We start from the raw sequence: 23,360 nt of genomic DNA, 5'->3' as shown, positions 1-23,360 counted from the left end.
TCCAAAATTCATGTCTAATATTAAGTTTTTGTTCCTTATATATTCATATATACAAGCTGTCTTTTAATTTAAGTAGTTATAAATCAGAAAACCACTACCATATAATTCTACTACGTATATGACCTGCTTTTCCAAAGAGGAAACTAACAAATATATGGATTAAGAAACAATACTTTTTTTAGATGAATAACAGAATAAAAATAGGAAGTTGTTAAATATCTCATATGCAATTATACAATATTTATCTTATTCGATAAAATAAACATGATACGAACTTGTCTTATGGTTGGATACTGCAAAAGCAACAAGGTACAAATGTGGAAAATATTTAGAATGAAAATATTGTAAATACTTCACAAATACTAGCTGCATCAGTTAGTAGCCTTGGGGATGTGCTCTGGTAAGACACAAATGAATAAAAAAATCTCAGAAATGTAAACAATGAAGGTTTATTTCTTGTCTGTGCACCATGTTGTGGCTATGAGAATTCTTTCTTTTTTTTAATTTAATTTAATTTTATTTCTTTTCAATGTTCCAGCATTCATTGTTTATGCACCACACCCTGTGCTCCATGCAGTACGTGCCCCCCATAATACCCACAACCAGGCTCACCCAACCCGCTCCCCTCCAAAACCCTCAGTTTGTTTCTCAGAGTCTACAGTCTCTCAGGGTTTGTCTCCCCCTCTGATTTCCCCCAACTCACTTCTCCTCTCCATCTCCCAATGTCCTCCGTGTTATTCCTTATGCTCTATCTAGATCCACATCCCTTCCCAAATGTCATTGACCTAAGCAGATCACATGAGCAACATGAGCAACATCAACTACCAGAGGCCAGAGTCATCCAATCCTATCAGGTTCTCATCACCGAATCGAAAGAGGTAATGCATAATCTAACTACCACACTGGTTCTATGTTATCATGACAAAATGTAAATCAAATTTTTTAAAAAGATTTTATTTATATATTTCACAGAGAGATAGTACAAATAAGCCAGCAGCAAGCAGGGGGAGAGGGAGAAGCAGGCTCCCCACTGAGCAGGGAGTCTGAAGCAGGACTTGATCCCAGGACTTTGCAATCATGACCTGAGCTAAAAGCAGACCCCCAACCTACGAAGCCACGCAGGTGACCCACATAGATCAAATTTTAAGCATATTATGATATTATAAGTAACTACATAATTCAGATAAATTTTATTGAGATTAATTGTATAATGTTACATTTATTAAATATTGTGACTTTTTTAGGTTTGATATAATATTTGAATTGTTTTAGGTGAATTTACATTTTATTCAGGTATTGCTAAATTTACTTTTGAGTTCTACTACTTTGCATAATGCTAGAAAGTGTCATGATTTCATCTTTCTTAGTAGTTCAAAGAAAATTTTGTGACTGTTCTAGACTACCTGTGTAGTGAGAAGTTCATCTAACTACTGCCTAATGAAGTGTCCAATTCTGTTGTGCTGTTGTTGTTGCTTTAGTCATCTGTTGGAAAGAACTGGAAAAGTCTGCGTGCACTTTAATTTAGTCACCTTGGTAAGCATTTTAGTGTTGCAAATGCTGCAGATTACTTCTTGACAAGCATGTGCTAGATTAGGAGTTCAAAGACCAATGCTTTATGTGCCATTGGTTTAACCTTTATTCACATTCTTTTTTGATTTCATTCCCTGGAAGGTTAATTCTACCAAATAGGCTTTATTTCTTTTTTTTCTATTTTCTTATCAATGAAAATATATTGAGGACAAGACATGCTTGTCTTGACAATTAGACAGTTTAATTGAGAATAAGACAATTTAATGACTTGATGGGAGATGCTTGATAGTGTAAGACTTTCCAGCCCAGTACCTTTTATTTCAAGTCTACAGGAGGAACATCCAACTTCAGCTCAGAGAATAGACCAAGTGCTTTTTGAATAAGGATCCACAGACTTCTGGGTTTTCTAGGGTACTCTCTGCAAGTGACGACATATTCCCTGGCATGCTTTGAAACTTTAAGAAAGTAGAGTTTTGTTTGGTTTTCAGTCTAATCTAGCAAAATCACTGTAATACGTTCTAAATCATCCAAATGGCCACGATAATAGCAAGGTAAAATAAATTAATTTAGTGCCCGCAGGTGTGTTTGGTTTTGAATTTATGATTACTCTTGAGCAGAGTAGAGATCAATGAGATAAGAAGCGGCTGCAGAGAGGATATTTTTACCACAATTTCAGGACAAATATTCTAAAATTTATGTCATCTTAAGCCATTACATAGCAGTGTATTTAGGACAAAGCCAAAAGTATGTAAATGGTGTAATGAGGTACAAATTCACATAAGAGCTTAAGCATTACTCAGATTCTGGTTCTGCACATTTGAACTTGAACTGCTTTTTTTCATTATGAATCGCAGTCATCAATAATTATTGGAAAAATGTTAAATATTACTTTGAAAACTCAGTATTATATTATATGGTACTTTATTAAATTAACTCATCCAAATGATTTACGCATGATGAATTTGACATGAAAAGTAAGGTAATGATAAAAAATTATACTGTAAATATTTTTCATCATATTTAGAAATGAAAGAGATAATATCAATTAAAACAATTGATTCTTTCACTAGAAAAATCATTTCATTATACTACATAGCTCAACATTTAATTTTAACAAAAAGGATTTTTCCCATTGAATTAGTAATTGCCAATTTGAATTATATAATTTTCAATATTGCCTATATCTTATTTGTAAACTTTTTTTGAGTTTATGATTTTAATACTTATAAGATGAATGAACATTAATTTAATACTTCAAATGTTTAAAGATTATTGGAATAAAAATTTGCAAAAAATTGAAATAAATGAAAATATTAACTTACCATACCAAAATACGGCTTTAATTAAAACCAATGCTGTTCTTTCCTATTTACGTTCTCAGTTCATATCCTATTTTTCTGACAATTATTCATCGTACTCTAGTAAAATTGGCCTACCTTTTTTGGTGGAAAAAAATATAATTATAAAGCCAGAGTGTCTTTGAATGTGTTCATCCCTCTGTCTGGAATAATTCTTCACTAGAAATTTCCTGGCTGTGTTCAAAAATCACAGTCTTGGGGAAGAATTTCTCTATTTCTTAATGTAAAACTGCACTCACCTTAAATTCGTAATTCCTATTTGCCTTTTTCATTTATTTTCTTTGTAAAAGGAGTCTCCTAGTTTAACATTTCCATATCTATATTGTTAGCTTTCTATTTTCACTAAAATCTGTCTGATGAAATAAGGTTTTTTGCCTATTTTGTTCCCTGTGTGTCCCTGCACACAGGATACAGATACTTTGACTATTTTTCTTTCTACCATACTCACTCAAAAATAAATGTCTTTATATAGATAATTAAATGAAAAACTTTGGAAAGGTATTATGCAAGTTATCTTTTCAAAGTTGTTAAGAGGTGGTATGCCTTGATTAACCATTGGCATGTAATTCTAATTCATTATTCAGTTAAAGGCAGATGAAACAGATAAATGCGCACATCAGTGCTTATGTCAGTGTTAAAGCACTTGAGAAGTAATTTGAGATTTTTTTAAATGTCAAAGTATTGTGAAAAGGTTGACCCCACTCAGATAGAATTCAGAGTTAATAGTACATCTGAATTTCTAAGCCTCTATCTTTATTCTTCTATCATTACTATTACTGCATCTAGCCTACTTTTAAAATATATAATATTTTATTTTATTAAGATTTTAGTTATTTATTTGACAAACAGAGATCACAAGTAGAGTGGCAGGGGTAGGGGGAGCAGGCCCTCCACTGAGCAGCTGAAGAGAGCCCTATATGGGGCTCCATCCCCAAATCCTGGGATCATGACCCCGGGATTACGACCCCAGCGGAGGACAGAGGCTTTAACCCACAAAGCCACCCAGGTGCCCCAAAATATATATTTTAAATTTAATCTTTCCTTTTGAATTCTTAAGTAAAAGGAAGGGCACACATCTATGCGTGCTTCTATGTGTGCTGGGCAATCATAGTTACTCAATATGTGTTTGGGCAAAGTAATCCAATTAAATGAATTACAGTGGTAAAATCCACTGTCCTTTCAGATTGATTTGTGAACAGAATCATGAAGCGCAGGGGGAAAAAAAAAATCTCTCCGCAAAGGGACATAGTTGACAAATGAAAGATTCTCCTTGCATGACCTTAAAATAATCTAATATTTCTCCATTATTACACTAAGGAATTACTGCAGTTTTATTTTTGGTCCCGACTGAATAAGGGCTCACCTTTTGATGGTTGCCATTTTCTGCTTTTTGTGCGTAATAACTGACTTGACATTTGTGGTGTTCCAATGTGTCTTTCTTAATGTGAAGGAATCATCTGTGCATTAATGAACTGGCTTGATGTATCTGCCAAACCTTTCAAAGAAGCAATTAAGTCTCTGTAAGAACTTGCATGAATGGCACGATTTATTGTAATCTAAGAAGAAGAAGAAGCATAAACAAAAAGTAATTAATTTTTAAATGTGGCAATCAAGTAGTCCAACACAAGAACGTCGTCTATGGAACTTCATCTACGTAGAGCCTAATAACAACATGCTCCTCTTTAAATGTCTCATCAAATTTCTAACATTATTTTTGGGGAAATGTACAACTTTATTACTGTTCAGAAATTTTTAAATTAAAATAACAGGGACCCATTTTTATCTATCAAACTAGAAAAGTTAAGTTAGACATGGAAAGGACATGAATATTCAAGATTATGAAAGAAATGGTGAAATAAATATTACTTGTCGTTGTTAATGGTGGGATGAGCTGCAATCGTCATTTGTGGATAAATTTTCAATATGTATGAGAAGCCTAAGAATGCTATATACTGCATTTTATAAACTACTCAGTAAATAGCCATAAATATAGCCACAAAAAGCATTAATGCTTGAAGATCCATATATGACATTTATTATGTATTTTTCACATCTACCATGAAAGTAAACATCTAAAATATTTAACAATAAAAGAATGATAAATTAAACTATCTTAATGCACCTGTGAAATTATGTACAGTACTTTAGGTGATGTTTACTTACCAAAATGCATTTTCCATTTTGCATATATTGAACACTTTTGTGCTAATTGATTTACATTTCATTTTTACAAGGCTTATTTCAGTTGTAAGACCTAATATTTTTCTCAATTTACTGACAAAGATCATTTTGATTAAAGTAACTTGCTCAGGGTCACACCATTCAAATGCGATGCAGCAAAGACCAGAAATATGTCTGATAAGAAATATCCATGTTCTTAACCCATGAACCACTCTGACTACTCAGTGATGTAATCTTATTGAGTTAAAAAAAGATTCAAACACATTCTGTGTATAGATTAAGTGCTTAAACTGAATTGTTACAGTCTAATAACCCCTCTCTGTCTTTTTGCTGTTATTACTGCCTGTTATATCGGGAATATGTTAGAGGGTTGACTAGGTGAAGGAATTTTTCACACAATGCACTCTTCCTCTAAGGCTCAGAGCAGACTTCTGCTTTTTTAGCTCACTTCCTTGGTGGAATCTGAGAGAATTCATATGATATTAATTTGGACAGTTGAGGCTTCTCAAACAGGAACCTGCATCTCAGTGGGGATTTCTTCCATGCACTAGAGGCATGTTTGCCATTTATATTTTTTGGGGAGGTCTGGAACGTAAGGAATGGATCTGAATAGGACTTGTGGGAAACAATAATATAAATCTGTAAACTTTTCATATGATTTAATTGGAAAATAAACCAAAAAGTGTTATCATCCAGAAAACATTTTTTTTAAATATATAAGTAGCGTGTACTTTTGCATAAATTCCATTATTATTATTTTTTGTGTGTGATTTAGTCTCTTCCCTCTTTTTTAGGGCATTTTTAATTTGATTTTTGTAAGTCCTTCTGCATGTCAATTTTTCAGATATGCTTTCTTAATTCTTCAGACATGTCATTTTATCCCTTTTCCTGTACCCTGGTTAGTGGTATTTAATGCAATTTGATTGATTTCTTTGGTTAAATATTTATTTAGTGTTTCCCTCCCCCATTAGACTGTGAATTCCCTGCAGGCACAGCAGGGCAGATGCTATATGATCTCTCCTGTACCACTAGGATATACCACAGGGAGAAGTACTTAACCAGTTTTCAATAAGTATTTATTGAATGAATAAATGATTGAATAAACTAATGGCTTCTTCATATATGTTTACAATAAATATGAAGAATTTATTTTTTGAAATAAGTACAATTATGTTAGGGAAAATGGGGAGATCATAATGAGCTCATAAAATAACGCTAGTTTCAGGAAGTCTAATTGAAGCCCACTTGGGGGCATGATATATTTTTGGTTGTTCCAATGAGAGGTAGAAAAAGATATTTTCAGCATGGATTTTTTAGATTATATTATTGTTTACAAAAAATATTTTGTTAACTTTATTATCTACTCTTGACTTTTATTTGAACTTTCTAATCATTCAGGGTGAGCATAGTATGAGCCAAAGGTAAGGACATTTGACTTTAAAAATTTTAAGTCTATATGTTGACCAATAGCAATTTCTAATGACATCAAGAAATTAAACAGGCAGGTGTTGATTTTTCTGCAGTTTCTGATAATATAATTAATAATATAAAAACAATTACCACTGTCTTTTAGGCTTTCTTCCTAGAATCTTGTCAATTTGTCTATAGTCACAAGTAAGCACTCAATGTATCTTGTGGCTGAATATGCTTCATTTCCATTGCCTTTTATTCATTCATTTATTTATTTATTTTTAAGATTTATTTATTTATTTATTTATTTGACACTCAGAGATCACAAATAGGCAGAGAGGCAGGCAGAGAGAGAGAGAGAGAGAGAGAGAGGGAAGCAGGCTCCCTGAGGAGCAGAGAGCCCGATGCAGGGCTCAATCCCAGGACCCTGAGATCACGACCCGAGCTGAAGGCAGCGGCTTAAGCCACTTAGCCACCCAGGCGCCCTCCATTGCCTTTTAATAATGTTCTAATTTAAATCATGTTGGGGAAAGTTGGGCAGCATGCTATATTTTTTTCCTTTTTTTTTTTTTTTTCCTCAGTAGATTCTGATGGGTGCAAAGAAAGCAAATTGACACTGTGGTCTGCCAAATCCTTTATAAATCTTTTTGATTATAGGTCTAATGCTAAATTAAGAACAAGATTTAGCAGAGTAAAATAAAATATCCCCAATGTTTCTTTTCAGTAATTACTCAAATTCATAAAACTATGGGATGAAGGTGTGATAGTGAGGAATAAATAGTGATGTTTGATGGTTTTCTAAGAATTAAAGAAATAACGAAAAATTATATGAAAGTCATTGAATGTTCTGGTTAAGACTACACTTTGCCTTCCATATTTTTGCATTTACCATAGTTGAATGCAAACAAAAATTGGTGTTTGCATTTACCATATTTAAATCCATACAAAAAGTGGTCAGATTGATTTGGACTTAACGGTGCTGCTATCTCCCAATCAGGATAGGTGAAACTATGTATTTTGTCTCTTTTTTTATCTTAAAAAACCAATATCTTTTGAGAGTACATAATGATGAAAAATTTAATATGATACAGTATGCTTATGATCAATTAAAACATTACTATCCATTGCTTTGAGGAATGCAAAAACCCCTTTAATCTTTTTCAATGATTAAAGTGTTTTTTTTTTTTAATTTTTTATTTTTTATAAACATATATTTTTATCCCCAGGGGTACAGGTCTGTGAATCACCAGGTTTACACACTTCACAGCACTCACCAAATCACATACCCTCCCCAATGTCCATAATCCCACCCCCTTCTCCCAAACCCCCTCCCCCCAGCAACCCTCAGTTTGTTTTGTGAGATTAAGAGTCACTTATGGTTTGTCTCCCTCCCAATCCCATCTTGTTTCATTTATTCTTCTTCTACCCACTTAAGCCTCCATGGTACTTTATTATTTTCCTGAGCATAGTTACATAATTTATTTTACATATTAGTTTTTATGGCAAAACTGTGCTTCTTAATATGATAGCTATAGGAAAGATATGATGTACAAATGGAATACTACACTACAAAGTATAGTATTCCATTTGTAGTCACTTAACTACAATTACATGATGTGCTGACTAGTCTATTTTTTTTTTTTAAGATTTTATTTATTTGATAGAGAGAGAGAGATCACAAGTAGTCAGAGAGGCAGGCAGAGAGAGAGGAGGAAGTTGCCTTCCCGCTGAGCAGAGAGCCTGATGTGGGGCTTGATTTCAGGACCCTGAGATCATGACCTGGGCCGAAGGCAGAGGCTTTAACCCACTAAGCCACCCAGGTGCCCCTGTGCTGAGTATTCTAAAAACACAGGACAGATTTCCTGATTTATTTGATGGTATGACCATAAAATTGTTGTTATTTTAATTTTCCTTTTTATGTATAAATTTAAAATAGTTCAAAGGAAAATTCATTGGTTTTGAATTTTTTTTTAAAATAGCACTGTTATGTAAGTACAAAAGAGAAAGTCTTACCAAATTTATTTTAAAAGGTGGATGTTACTCAGTCTATAGATTCAATGCAATCCCAACCAACATCTCAGCAAATTACTTAGTTAACATTGACAAAGTGATTCTAAAGTTTATATGGAGAGACAAAAGACCCAGAATAGTCAACTCAGTATTAAAGAACATGAATAAAGACAGAGCACTGACATTATCACACTTTAAGACTTACCATAAAGCTAGAGTATTCAAGACAATAAGGTATTAGTAAAAAAAATAGACAAATAGATTACTGTGTTAGACCACAGAGTCCAGAAATAGATCCACATAAATATGGTCAACTAATCTAAAACAAAGAGCAAAGGAAATACAATGGAGGAAAGATAGTCTTTTCAAAAAATGGTGCTGGAACAGTAGGACATCCACTTGCAAAAAGAAACAGTAAGGTGAATCTAGATACAGATCTTTCATCCTTCATAGAAATTAGCTTACTAACGGATCATTGATCTAAATGTAAAAAACCAGACTATAAACTCTTAGAAGATAGTATAGGAGAGATTCTAGATGACCTTGAGTATGGCAATGACTTTTTAGATAAAATATCAAAGGTACATTCCATGAAAGAAATAATTGATAAGCCACAATTCAAAAACTTCTGCTCTGTGAAAGACCTTGTCAAGAGAATAAGATAAGAAGCCAGCAACTGGGAGAAAATATTTGCAGAAGACATATCTGATAAAGAACTGTTATCCAAAATATACAAAACAAGTGGACAAATGAAAACAAAGCAAAGCAAAACAAAACAAAACAACAACAGCAAAAACTCTTAAAACTCAACAATAAGGAAACAAGCAAATGACCTCACTTAAAAATAGGCCAAAGACCTGAAGAGACACCTCACCAAAGAAGATATACAGATGGCAAATAAGCATATGCAAGAATGTTCCACATCATGTGTCATTAAGGAAATGCAAATTAAAACAATAATGAGATATCACTACCTGCCCAGTAAGAAATCCAGCATTTATAACATGACATTATGAAAGGCTGGCAAGGATGTGGAACATTCATTGCTGGTGGGAATGCAAGCTACTTTGGAAGATAGTTTGGCTGTCTCTTAAAAAACTATACATCCCCTTACTATATAATCCAAAAATTGTGCTGCTTTATATTTACCCAAGGAACTTTAAAGTTATGTCTACACAGAAAACCTGCACATGGATGTTTATAGCTTTATTAATAATTATTTATGTGCATATATATACTCATATAATGAATAAATATATGTATAATAAATATATATATAGTTTTATTCATAATTGGACAAACTTGGAAACAACCAAGACACCCTTCATATAGATGAATAGATAAATAGTCTCTGACATTCAGATACACACAATAGATTTAATAGGTCTATTCAGAAAAATAATATTCAGCTCTAAAAAGAAATATGTTATCAAGCAAATGCATTTATTAAGCAAAATAATTCTACCTGAGAAGGCTGCACCCTGTATAATTCCAATGGTTGATATTCTGGAGATGGCAAAACCGTGGAAAAAATAAAATGATCAATGTTTGTCAAGTGATCAGAGAGAGGAAGGGATGAATTAACAGAGCACAGGGGTTTGGAGGGCCAGTGAAACAGTCCTGTGTAATTTGCAGTGGTGTACACCTGTTATACATTTTTCAAACACATAAAACATACAATAACATGAGTGAATGTTAATGTAAATGTTAATGTAAACTTTGGATTTAGGGCGATAATGATGTGTCAATGTAGGTTAATCAATTTTAACAAATGTGTTGCTATGGTGAGGGATTTAGATAGTGGGGAAAAGGCTGACTATGGGCTGAAGATAGGGAGTGCATGGGGAACTTTGCACTTTCTGCCCAATTTGGCTATGGACTTAAAACTGTTCTAAAAAATAAAACCTATTTTATTTAAATTCAATGCATCCTAATTGAGCTTATTTGGTCAAGCTAAAATGACTTGATAATTTAAATAAGCGTAAAAGTTTATTTTGCAATTTATTTCCAGTTTAATCCAACAATGTGAATAACAAACGTTTACACTATATGAAACACAGCAAATATTTGTGTCTGAATTAAATCCAAAATTAATCCAAAATGAGGGAAACGTGCTTTGCTTTTAATGACAATATGTAACTTTAATTGGAATTCTTATCAGCTTTATTGAGATAATTAACATGTATAGCACTGTGTAAGTTTATGGTATAAAATTTATTATATATTACATATAATACAATATGATTACCAGCATAGCATTAGCTAATAGCTCCATCATGTTACATAATGACAATTTCTTCTTTGTGGTGAGAGCATGTAAGATCTACTCTCTTAGGAACTTTCAAGTATATAATACAGTATTATTAACTGTTATCACCACTGTACATTAGATCACAAGAACTTGGCCATCTTATAATCAGACATTTGCATCCTTTTGACCTAATTTTATTGGAATTTAGAAATAAAATTAAACTATGATACTAACTTTTATTTGTTGATTTGGGCTGCAAGGTTGTTTCATGAAAGCGTTAACATAGGTTCTTTACTTTCGGTTGAAGTACCCAACTGCTACATCCTTTTTTAATGTATAGTCTAAAAATTATATCAAAATTATAGGATTTGCTTATTAAAAAGGCAGATTTCAACCACAACTCTAAATCCTTAGTAAACCTTATCATTTGGCATATAAGGAACATACATATGTTTATATAGATGTAGTTTGGCATATATAAAACATATATATGTTTTATATATATTTTACATATATAGTTTGTTATATGTAGTGTATATAATATATATTCACATGTTATATATACATATTTGAAACATACATATGCATATAACATATGCATATGTATGTGTGTATATATAGTTATATACATAAAACACATCTGTGTGTGAATATATGTGTGTGTATGTATATATATAGTTCAGAATTCCTTTTAATTTTGTCTTTTTTCCCTATTACTAAGACAAGAATATTATTAAATTTAAATATATAAAGTAGTATCCACAGGATTATTGCAGTCAATACTATTTACAAATATATATGAATCTACCTGTAAATATTCAGACTTGTTATATATATTAATAAAGCACAGATTTTATGTATATAATATACCATATAGATTTACACACAAACGTTTGTGTGTAGATCTGAATGTTTTCTCATATTTTTGTAGTTACTGCCATGTATTGGCATCTAGGTATATTTTGTTGGGGTGACTGGGTGGCTCAGTTGGTTAAGCACCTGCCTTTGGCTCAGATCATGAGCTCAGCGACCTGGGAATGATCCCGATGGGGGTCGAACTCCTTGCTCCACAGGAAGTCTGTTTCTCCCTCTCCCTCTTGCTCTGCCCCTTCCCTGCTCATGCTCTCTCTCATTCTCTCTCTCAAATAAATAAATAAAATATTTTAAAAAATAGATTTTGTTGTTTTACTTATTTTTTCAACCTTGCTAGGTAAGTTTAGATATATCAAGCATCTATCACACATCTTTATTCAATCTAAATGCAGATTCCTGGGCCTGCTACATTAGCACATCTGGAGGTAAAGCATATATATCTGCTCTTACAAACTTCCCTAGGAAGTTTTGTGTGTATTATTTAGAATCTTTGAAGCAGTCCATAGGATCTGATCATGAAGAATGTGGTAAGCTTGGAATTGGAGTTTGAAAGAGGGAGGTGGTGTTTGCTTCCAACTTCTTTCCCCATCCCTTGAAAAAATCTTGTTTCCAGAATCTGATTAGACAAATTTATCTTATACCTAATAACTCGGATTTCTGGACTGACTCTATATAACATTATTATAATGCACTTAAGATGAAATAGACATTTTATCTTATGACCCTTAAAGATTAAAAGTTTTCTCCTTGGGGCGCCTGGGTGGCTCAGTGGGTTAAGCCGCTGCCTTCGGCTCAGGTCATGATCTCAGGGTCCTGGGATCGAGTCCCGCATCGGGCTCTCTGCTCAGCAGGGGGCCTGCTTCCCTCTCTCTCTCACTGCCTGCCTCTCTGTCTACTTGTGATTTCTCTCTGTCAAATAAATAAATAAAATCTTTAAAAAAAAAAAAAGTTTTCTCCTTGAATGTATGTATTATGCAATTAGGTCTTTATTATTTTTTATATTAGTATAGACAATTATTTATACCATTCAAGTAAATGGTATAAATAATGGTATAAAATAAACTATAATGTTTAGGTTATGTATTTTTAGCTTCCATAACTTTATAATATTTTTCTAGTTGTCAGAAAACAAACTATAAACCTAAGAATGAGATGACAACACTTTTTACACTCTATTCAAACAATTGTTAAATGTCCTAATTTATATAAGAGGATTTTCTTCCTGCTAGTTGTCATGGCTTAAAGATCTTAACATAATTTATTTTAAAATCTACAAAGTCCATTCTTTATGACTTCACACAACTATATAAAATCATTAAATGAGTGAATAAATGAATAATAGACAAGCTCATAATAAGGGAGGCCTGACGTATAAAACAAATATTAGAAATGGATACCTAGGAATTCATAACAATTATTACTGACATTATTATACTTATTATAATTGGCCCCTCATTCTGGCAAACACAGCATAAAATTTCTAACTATTATAAATCTGTGAGTCAGTATGTGAAGGCTTGAATTTGAATAGATCTAGATTCTAGAACATAATTACCTTAATAAATTAGCAGAATGTATAGATACATGGAAAGCAAAATTTTCCCAGCATTCCAGCCAAGGTCCAAAAGGCACACTGGAAGTAGCACTGATTACTTTCTGTGTGGGTCTTAGAATTTGTCCCACCCAGTAAAGGAATAATTTATTGCTAGCCCAATCTTAATGATGTTCTGTAATCCCTTTACCATTTGCATACCAGAAGGCATGGTCTCTTTGGAGACATTAGCCTGTCATATTGCATGAAACAATTTTCTTTTGTTTTTCTCCTGACACATTATCTTCTGTTTTATGATGAAGATTTTTAAATCATGTTTAAAATGTATACTCGGGATGCCTCTGTTGCTCAGTCAATTAAGTGTCTGCCTTCGGCTCAAGTCATGATCCCAGTGTCCAGGAATCAAGTCCCTCTTCAGGCTTCTTGCTCAACCAGAGCCTGCTTCTCCCTCTACCTGCCACTCCCCCTGCTTGTGCTCTCTTTATCTCTACCTGACAAATAAATAAATAAAATCTTAAAAAAGTAAAATCTATACTAGTTACCTCTATCTAAAGTTCAGTTTGAAATTCACATGTTGATAATCTCTATGAATCACAGCTGGGATTTATGCCATGCAATCTGTTGTTAAACACACCTAATATTTTTTATCAATGTATGGAACAATTTTTGTGTTTTTAATATTACACAAATCTATGCCCAGATAATATTGTGGAATATCTTTATGAGGGTGTCTGTCTGGTTTTTCCATCCATTCAATATGATAGTTTTGATTTTTTTTTTCTTAATAGCACTGTGAGTTTAAAAAAAAAAAAAAAGTCACTGTCAACAACATTTTCTGGCAATTCATTTCCAAATCTCAAGCCCTTAAGAAAACTTAGAAGAAGAAAGAACAATCTTGGCTATGGGTACTATGATTTAATAAGTAGAATGAGAGTGTTTGGCTGGCTTAGTGGGTTAAGCGTCTGCCTTTGGTTTAGGCCATGATCCTGGGGTCCTGGGATCCAGTCCCACTTCAGGTTCCCTGTTCAGTGGGGAGTCTGCTTCTCCCTCTGCAGCTCCCCCTGCTCACGCTCTCTTGCTATCTTTATCTCAAATAAATAAAATTTAAATAATTAAAAACAAAGAATTAGAAGAGAGGAAATCTCTTACAGCTAGTAAAGAATCCCCAGGCTGTGTAAGGAGAGAGAATTCATATGGATCCAGTGCCTTAGCATCCTGGAAAGCAGAGGCTCAATGGAACCCTAGATGCACCGAGATCCATATAGAGCCATTTACTTTTCCTTTTTTCAGCAATATTTAGTGAGTGTATCTACATGCCAAGCACTATGTTACACTGGTAATCAAACAATGAACCGGTAATAGGGCAACTAACAAAAAATCCAAATCTCTCCTCTCATGGATCTTAGATTCTAATAATATGGGACAGAGGCGAGAGTGCAGGGAAACAAGTGAACAGGCTGTCTGGTGATGTGCTTTGGTGAGTGCTGTGAAGTATGTAAACCTGGTGATTCACAGACCTGTACCCCTGGGGATAAAAATATATGTTTATAAAAAATAAAAAATTATATTTAAAAAAAAAATAACCAAGCTGGTTATTGACACTGAGAAAAGAATTATTTACCCTCATAGTCTCTATAAATCAAATCAATATGCTCAGGATATACACTCCAAAATGTGAGGCCCTGAAATGAGTAGGTGAGAAGGCCCATGACTCTGATGAGGAAATGAGTCTGAGTGGAAACAGTTTCTAACACCTGGCAAAATGGAGCTCTCACCTAGCTGCTGTAAGTCAAGATAGATAACTCTAGAGTGTGAAGGCCAGGGACAAAAGAAAAAGAAGAAGAAGAAAACCAACCAACCAAACAAACAAAAAAAAACCCTTCTTTTACTAGTAGAAGGAAAATATAGAAAGAACATATTTGAAAGAGAAGAAAGCTATACTGGACTCAGGATCCTTAGAATTCTTACGACTGTGCAGACCAATAAAGACAAACAAACAAACAAAAAAACGAGTTAGACTGATAGCCAGTATGTCTCGAAGGAACCAAAGACCAGTTTGGTGCCTCACAGTCAATAACCATAATCTTAACTGTACTTGCTATAAAGCAGTGTGGGTCTGCTATGAGAATTCTGTTAAGTATAACCTTAGTAAGCTGTAAAATAATGATACAGGTTTAAAGACTGATCATTTGAGAGCACTCCAAAGAACAAGACTTGTGCAGAATACTAGAGCCATGTTGAATTTAAAATAACCCGGGGAGGTCCAAATGGAGATATCCAGTCAGTAAGAAGAAGTTTGGGGTTTATAGCTCAAGAGGAAAATCAGCGCAGGTGGTAAACATTTGGGAATCATCATCACAAAGAACATTGGAAATATGAAAATGAATTATATTGTTCATATATGGCATGCGTACATTGAAAAGAGAAATGGGCAGAATGAAATCCCAGGACCACACTAAATTTTAAGAACTAGGCAAAGGAAGAGGGTTCATGAAAAAGAATGATAGGGAACATAGGTGCCTAGAGGGTTTACAAGAAATATCATATGGCCTTTAATGTAACCTTCAATGTAGTTTAGCCACACTCCAAATACCATCAGGAAATGTAAGTGCCAATTCCTTGGTGCTCTGCTCAATATACAACCTTTTTGATATAACCTTTGGGGTATGCGGTTTATCTACTCTACATAATCTATCCCTGGATCACATCAGAACAGCTGAGGTTGCAAATACAAAGAACTTCATTTCAGTCTGCTTGGAATGGCTGTCTTGAAATACTTTTGGTAACAGTGATTATGGGACACTATAAAACATAACTTTGTTAAAGTTTTCTATGCTTTTTTTTCTGTAAGTTTTCAGTGTTCAATAAATTGCAGTTTTCTGCATAAGGACCAACACTAAGAATGTCTCCTTGGTTGCCATTCTGGGAATAGCAGTATTGTACTTCAGTAAATTCTCTGCTCTTTTATGATACTATCATTCATTTAACTGACCAAAATTTGATCTTTGCATTGGCTGGAAGAAGCAAATAAATGACCTAACTTTTGCTTATAGAAATTTCAGCCATGTTTGTCACGTTTAGCCCTCACCTGGTTTCTTTTTACTCATTCTACTCTCCTTTTACTTATTTTTCATTATCTCATCTTAGTAAAATTGTATTCTGTTGTATTGTGTGTATGAAAGTCAAATTATGCTAGGTATCCCCCATTTACCCACTAAAAACTCTCCTCCTCCACCTTGAACTGTGTCTTAGAAAGCTGACCCTTACAGATAACAGCGACCGGGCTCATTTTCCCTGACTTTAGCTTAGTTGTGGCTAATGGGAAGTACAGATCAGAGGTCGGAATACTGGAAGATGGTGATTTTGAGGTATTATTGTCTTGTTTGCCTGCTTTATTGCATTGTATTATTGTCTGTAATATTGTATTATTGTACTATTATAATATTAATATTGTAATACTATATTATTATCTGTCAGTGAGTTTATCCTTTTCCAAAAGCCATTGGTCCCATTACATTCCTCCCACCCATAGCTATAGAATTCTTCAGTTTCTCATCACAAAATCCTTTCCTTTTTCACCTCAAACTGGGTGTGGTATTGGCTTCCTGGTGCTGCTCTTAACTTAGCATTTAGTTATGCTTGTCTGCGTAACCTTATCCAAACTTTGATAAAAGTCATTTCAATATCTATTTTTTATTAATGCTTTCAATATGTCATGTTTCCTGCTGGGATGATGACTGATGAGGTTGGCTTCATACATTTTTTCAATTAAATTTTTTGTATTATCACGTGCACACATATATATATGTGTGTTTGCATATACCTGAACTAAGTGAATTATTTCTAATTTTGTCAAGATTCTGAAACCAGAATGGGGAAAATAATTTACCAAAATTCCTCCTAATAGCCTTCACTAGTTGTATTTCTTTCTTTATCCCTCTCCAAGTCACAAAGAAATGAAAATTATGGTGTTATAGACAGCTTACACATTCGCTCCAAGTCTCCCCTGCCTCATTATATTTATACCCTGTGTAGCCCTTTTCAACATTGTATCTAGATCAGTCTGTGCAACTGGAAACATATGGCAAAGATAATAGTGTAAGTATCTCCAACAAAAGACTACAGTTGTCCACTCTAAGCTCTCCTTTCCCCCTAACAGAAACATTGAAAGACATACAGAAACTGTCAAAATCAATTTTGTCAGATAACTGGAAAACAACCAAACGTTTACAGCAACCAAGGGAATACTAAATCAAGGGAAAAAGGCAACTTTAAAATTATGAAAAAAAACTTTGCAGAGTCTTGACTTTTCCTTGCCCTTCCCATCCTGGGTGTGGCAACACTGTTAAAGAGGGATGGCAGCATTTCTGGCGAGTAGGACTCTGGTCCCTGGTTCTTGAGGGCGCAGAGCAGATATTTGCAAGTTATTTTGTATATTTGTTATAACCTACATGGGGGTCGTCTGTAAGAGTGACCCCAAAATTTAATATATCTGTTCCCTCCAATTCAGAATTCAGGCCATAAAAGAAGTGGCCATTGCTCTCAAATACTGCAAGCCAATCAAGCAAACTTCAAACTCTTTTGGCAAAAGATTACAATCGAAACATATAATAGTCTGCCTCTATCTGGGAACAAAAGCTGGGAAGAATTTCTTTGGGACATTAAGACATCCAAAAGAATCTGTGTATAGGGGGGATTTAGAAAGTTATATTCACACCCAGAGCAAGGCAAATGCTTAAAAGTCTAGAGAAGATACAGAGCTATCATTTAGGCTCCTCACTAGGCTCAACGCAAGACTGGCTAAGTGTCGAAGAAGTGCTTTGTTTGCAAATGAATTGATCTTCTATGTAGAAAACCTGGAAGGATCAATAACAACAACTTAAACTTTTGGAACTAATAAGTGATTATAGCAAGGTTGCAAGGTATACAATCAATATATAAGGTCATTTGTTTTTCTGTATACCAGCAATGAACAGGTAGAATTAGAAATTTAAAAATGCAATGTCATGTGCACCCCATGAATGGAGTACTTAGGAACTAATCTAACAACATATGTATAAAACATATCTGAGGAAAGCTATAAAATTATGATGGACACACTCAAAGATGAACTAAATTTAAGAGGGATATTCCATGTTCATAGATAGGAAAATTCAATATTGTTAAGATGTCACTCCTCAAATTCATCTATAGATTCAATGTAATCCCAGTAAAATCCCAGCAACTTATTTTGTAGATATTGACAAATAAAAGTTTATATCAAAAGGCAAAAACCCAGAATAACTAACACAATATTGAAAGAGAAGAACAAAGTTGGAGAACTAGTACTATCCAACTTCCAAACTTACTATAAAGCTATGATAATCAAAACAGTGTGATATTGGCAAAAGAATAGACAAAGTAGATCAATGGAACCCAATAAAAGCTTACCAAAATAAACTCATAAATATTGCCAACTGATCCTTGACAAAGACCAAAGTTGGAACAAGGATAGACTTTTCATCAGATGAATAAATGAATAAAATGTGGTACAATATTCATACAATGAAATAATATTCAACAATAAAAAGAACAAAGCTCAGATATATGTCACAACATGGATGAGCCTCAAAAACCTTTTATGCTAGGTAAAATATATTAGACACAAAAGGAAAAAAATTATGTGGAATATATATTATATTATATGAAATATTTAGAATGGCAAGTTTATAGATACAGAAAACAGATCACTGTTCACCAGGGACTAGGGGAGCAGCAAATGGGGAGTTATTGCTTAAAGATTACAGTATTTCCGCTAGGGATGATGAAAAGTTTGGGAACAGAAAGTGTTAATGGTTTCACAATATTGTGAATATAATTAATATCACTAAATTGTACTAAAAATGGTTAAAATCGTATGCCATATGCATCTTATCCACAATGAGAAATATCAGAAGTGAAACAAAATAACAGCTACGAGGAAAGAAGCTCTGTTTCACTAACGAAGATGATTTAATAAATTAATTTGTGGATGACAAATGTCACATTCAAACTGAGTGCGTACCCTGCTACTGTATCTAGCTCAGGAGTGACACATAAATGGATTGCATGAGACAAACAAATTGAACAAAATGGAGGCAAGGTGGCATATTGCCATGTCTTATCCCCACATCTTTGCTTAGTTTGTGTTGTGTCTGTTCTCTATGCTCTAACAAACTGCATTGTACACACACACACACACAGACACACACATATTTTAAAAAGTGATGACATGACACTTCTCAGATTAGGTTATAAAGATTAAAGTTTCCATCTTACTTCTCTCTCTCTCTCTCTCTCTCTCCCTTTCATACTCCCTTTTGGGGAAAGAAATTGGTATATCCTCAGAATACTCAAGGCAGTCTTACGTAAGTAAAGGCCATTTGGTAGAAAACTGAGACACTGACTACTGGCCAGTATTAAACAACAGACAGGGGAGTAAATGTGCCTTTTGATGACGCAGTCCCAAATGAAGTCTTGCTTGAAATTCCATGCTGACTCTGAGCCAGAAGGTTATAGCTAAGCTATCTCTGAACTCCTAACACTTAGTATTTCTGTGAAATAGTACACATTTGCTGTTCTAATCCATTAATTTTGGGGGCAGTTTGTTTTGTATCAATTGATGACTAATACATAATTTATACCTCAGCCACAATTTAAGATTTAACCTTTCCATGACAAAGAATCATTTGTTTTAGAAGAGTACGATCACTTATTCTAAGACCAAAGTGAAAGAATGCAAAATATTTAATTGTAATTGCCTTTACTATTTTTTTAAAAAAGGAGAGAAATAACATTTTATGTATTTTCTTCCCATTATTTCCCTGAATAAGGCACATTCAAAAAGTGTTGTTAGACAACACTCAAAATCTAATCAAATAAAATGAACCTTTCTTCTTTACTCACAATTCACAGATTTGTGAAGTTAATTGAAATGTAAAACACTACAGTAAGCTTTCAGTGATTGGTGCAAAAAGTTCTATAAAAAATCAGTCAAAATTGGTTCAAAGTGGTCATGCAAAATATCAACAAACACACATTTAAAATTTCCACCAATCAACAGATATTTTAGTGAAGTAAAAAGGACACACTGTAATTGCAGGGCAATTTATGATGATGGCTCACAACTTATGGGGAAAATAATTACTTTATTTCAGAATCAAATTAATAGTTCAAATTTTAGTGAGGTGAACTCTATTAATAGAATACCTATGGGAAATAAAATTACCTCATAAATAGAATAAACTGTAGGAAAATATATTTCCAGGTGATAGAATTTAGTAAATGTAGTGTTTAATTAAGTAACTGAAGAAATTTTGAGGTCAGAGTGCAAATGCAATTATAAAATCCAAAAGATAATTAATCTGCTCTTGAGTATTAGCAATTAAGATAGTTAATATACTTTGAATCTGTACAAAAATATAATATCATAAACATCATATTAAATGTGGAAACCATCACCATGCACAAACATTTATGAAACTTACTGATTAGTTGTTTATTGATCTTCTCCAATAAACTTGCTGGAACTCCATAAAACTCCATAAAACTTGCTGGAAGAGGAGAAAAATCCTGTCATTTAAATAGTGGTCAGTGGCAATGTAATAAAAGTATTACCTTCTTAGTTTAGATCACTAGAGCTAAACTATACTTCACTCTAAGGACAACTTAGTGTTGATTCATTAAGATGTGTCCAGTTAACTGAAGATCACAGATATACTGAATGGTCACCATACCTGCAATGTGAGTGAATGCTTCACTTATAAAAAATCATCAAAAAGCACAAATCACTGCCTCTTGGATGCCCCCTTCCAGACAAAGATCAGGAGGAACTGTATATAAATACCTCAATGAGAAAGAAGGGGGATAAGAAATATGCCTGGAGTGTGCCTGGGTAGCTCAGTCGGTTGGGCAGCTGCCTTCAGCAATGGTCATGATCCCAGGGTCCTGGGATGCAGTTCCACATCAGCTCCCTGCTGGGCGGGGAGTCTGCTACTCCCTCTCCCTCTGCCTGCCACATTGCTTACTTGTGCTCTCTATCTCTTTCTGTCAAATAAATAAATAGAATTTTTAAAAATACAAAACAAAACAAAAAAGACATATGTCTAGAAAATAAACCAGATGGTTGGTTTTAGGGGTAAATGCTGGGGGACCTGGGTAGTGAAGAACAGGACTTAAGCTGGGCAGTGTGCATGATGGAACCAGTGAGCTGAGGGAAGTGTTACATGGCTACAATGAGTGGGTATACAGTGGGTGGTGAGTATTCCCCCAGAGGCTTTCCTCTTCCAGAGGAAGGAAGCTGGGTGATTGGTGGCTGAGGGGAGCAGTGGTAGCATTCCCACAGTAGAAGCAGTTTTTATTTATTCTGTGGAGTAGATGGGACTTGTAAGAATAATAGACACAACTTTGTACTTAGAATGAAAAATATACAATTATAATAAAAAAGAATTCTATTTCTAGTTAAAGATAGTGATCTTTTCCACATAAGGTCCAATTAAATAAACAGTAGTTATTATACATCAATTAAATTTTTTTTTAAAGATTTTATTTATTTGACAGAGAGAAATCACAAGTAGATGGAGAGGCAGGCAGAGAGAGAGAGGGAAGCAGGCTCCCCATGGAGCAGAGAGTCCGATGCGGGACTCGATCCCAGGACCCTGAGATCATGACCTGAGCCGAAGGCAGCGGCCCAACCCACTGAGCCACCCAGGCGCCCCCAATTAAAATTTTTTTTTTTAAATAAATGAATAATAAGTCAACAGTAGCTATGTCCAGACAGTGAAATATACATTAAAGCAATTAAAAACAGAGAGTGATCATCAAGGTCACACATTTCCAGTAAATGCCTGAATGACTGAAAGTAGATAAAAGCACATTAATAAAACCCTGCAACTAAAATATGACACATGATTTTGAACAACCAGAGAGTGTCAGGAAAAGGAATTTATGTATAATTGAGTCTAAATTCGTGTGCATTTCAGATGAATTTATGACAGTGGAAAATAGAGAAACAAACACTATTTCTAGCATTATTACCTTATTCTGGTAAAAACTGTCCGCAGAGCTACACATTAAAGCTTCTTATTTATTTTCACAAATATTGAAAGTAATAATAATGCTGTGGGTTATTAAAAGAATGCACAGTCATTTTCAAGAAATTGAAAAATAGAGGCGCCTGGGTGGCTTAGTAGGTTAAGCCTCTGCCTTCAGCTCAGGTCATGATCTCAGGGTCCTGGGATCAAGCCCCGTATGGGGCTCTCTGCTCAGCAGGGAGCCTGCTTCTCCCTCTCTCTCTGCCTGCCTCTCTGCCTACTTGTGATCTCTGTCTCTATCAAATAAATAAAATCTTTAAAAAAAAAAAGAAATTGAGAAATATAGAAATACAAAAGAAATACACGCGCACACACACACACACACACACAGCAGAAAACAAAAGCAAGGATAAAGCCCAGAAATACTTCCACACAAAATTAATGGTCTTTATTTTGGTGAAATATACCAGATCTATCTGTAAAAAATAGGATGACAGGAGTTCAAAACTGAGTACCAACTATTTAAACTATGATTAACAAAATATGTTAAATATTACTGAATTTGAAAAACACTGAGATGAAACTAAAGAATTCCAAGTAAATGTTTCTTTATAATAGTTATAATGCATGACATGATAGCTATAATTCATAATATGATAGCTATAATAATTAATAATGAAAAAGTAGACACTGTCTTTTACTTATTTTTTTTTTTAACTACAATCTTGTTTTATATTGCTAGACATTTGATTTTGGGGAAAAAAACTGAAGTCAGCATATTTACACACTCTCCACCTCACCTATCTCTGACTTTTTCACATGCTCAAAATGCAGTTATTTCAATTTTACTCTTTAATTGTGCTTGATCTTTGTTATCTATATGACTAGCTGTACTGTTTACCAGTGAGAAATTGTCATGAGGTTTTAATTACCAAATTTTTTGTTCCCCCATTAATATTCAAGAGTTAATGTTGATTCTTTTAAAAAATTCATGATAACCATATTCCTTGGATTTTGTTTTACTTAAAAGTGGTTGCTAATTTTAAATTGGAATGCCAAATTTACCAGATATGAAATTTTAGTGGGTTAAATTCTCAGTATCTGTGAACACATATTAGCAGTCTTTTGGTATTGAGTGTTACCCT

This window comes from Mustela nivalis (assembly GCF_964662115.1).
Source record: "Mustela nivalis genome assembly, chromosome: 3".
NCBI classification, from domain to species: domain Eukaryota; kingdom Metazoa; phylum Chordata; class Mammalia; order Carnivora; family Mustelidae; genus Mustela; species Mustela nivalis.
This window is presented reverse-complemented; position numbering follows the sequence as displayed.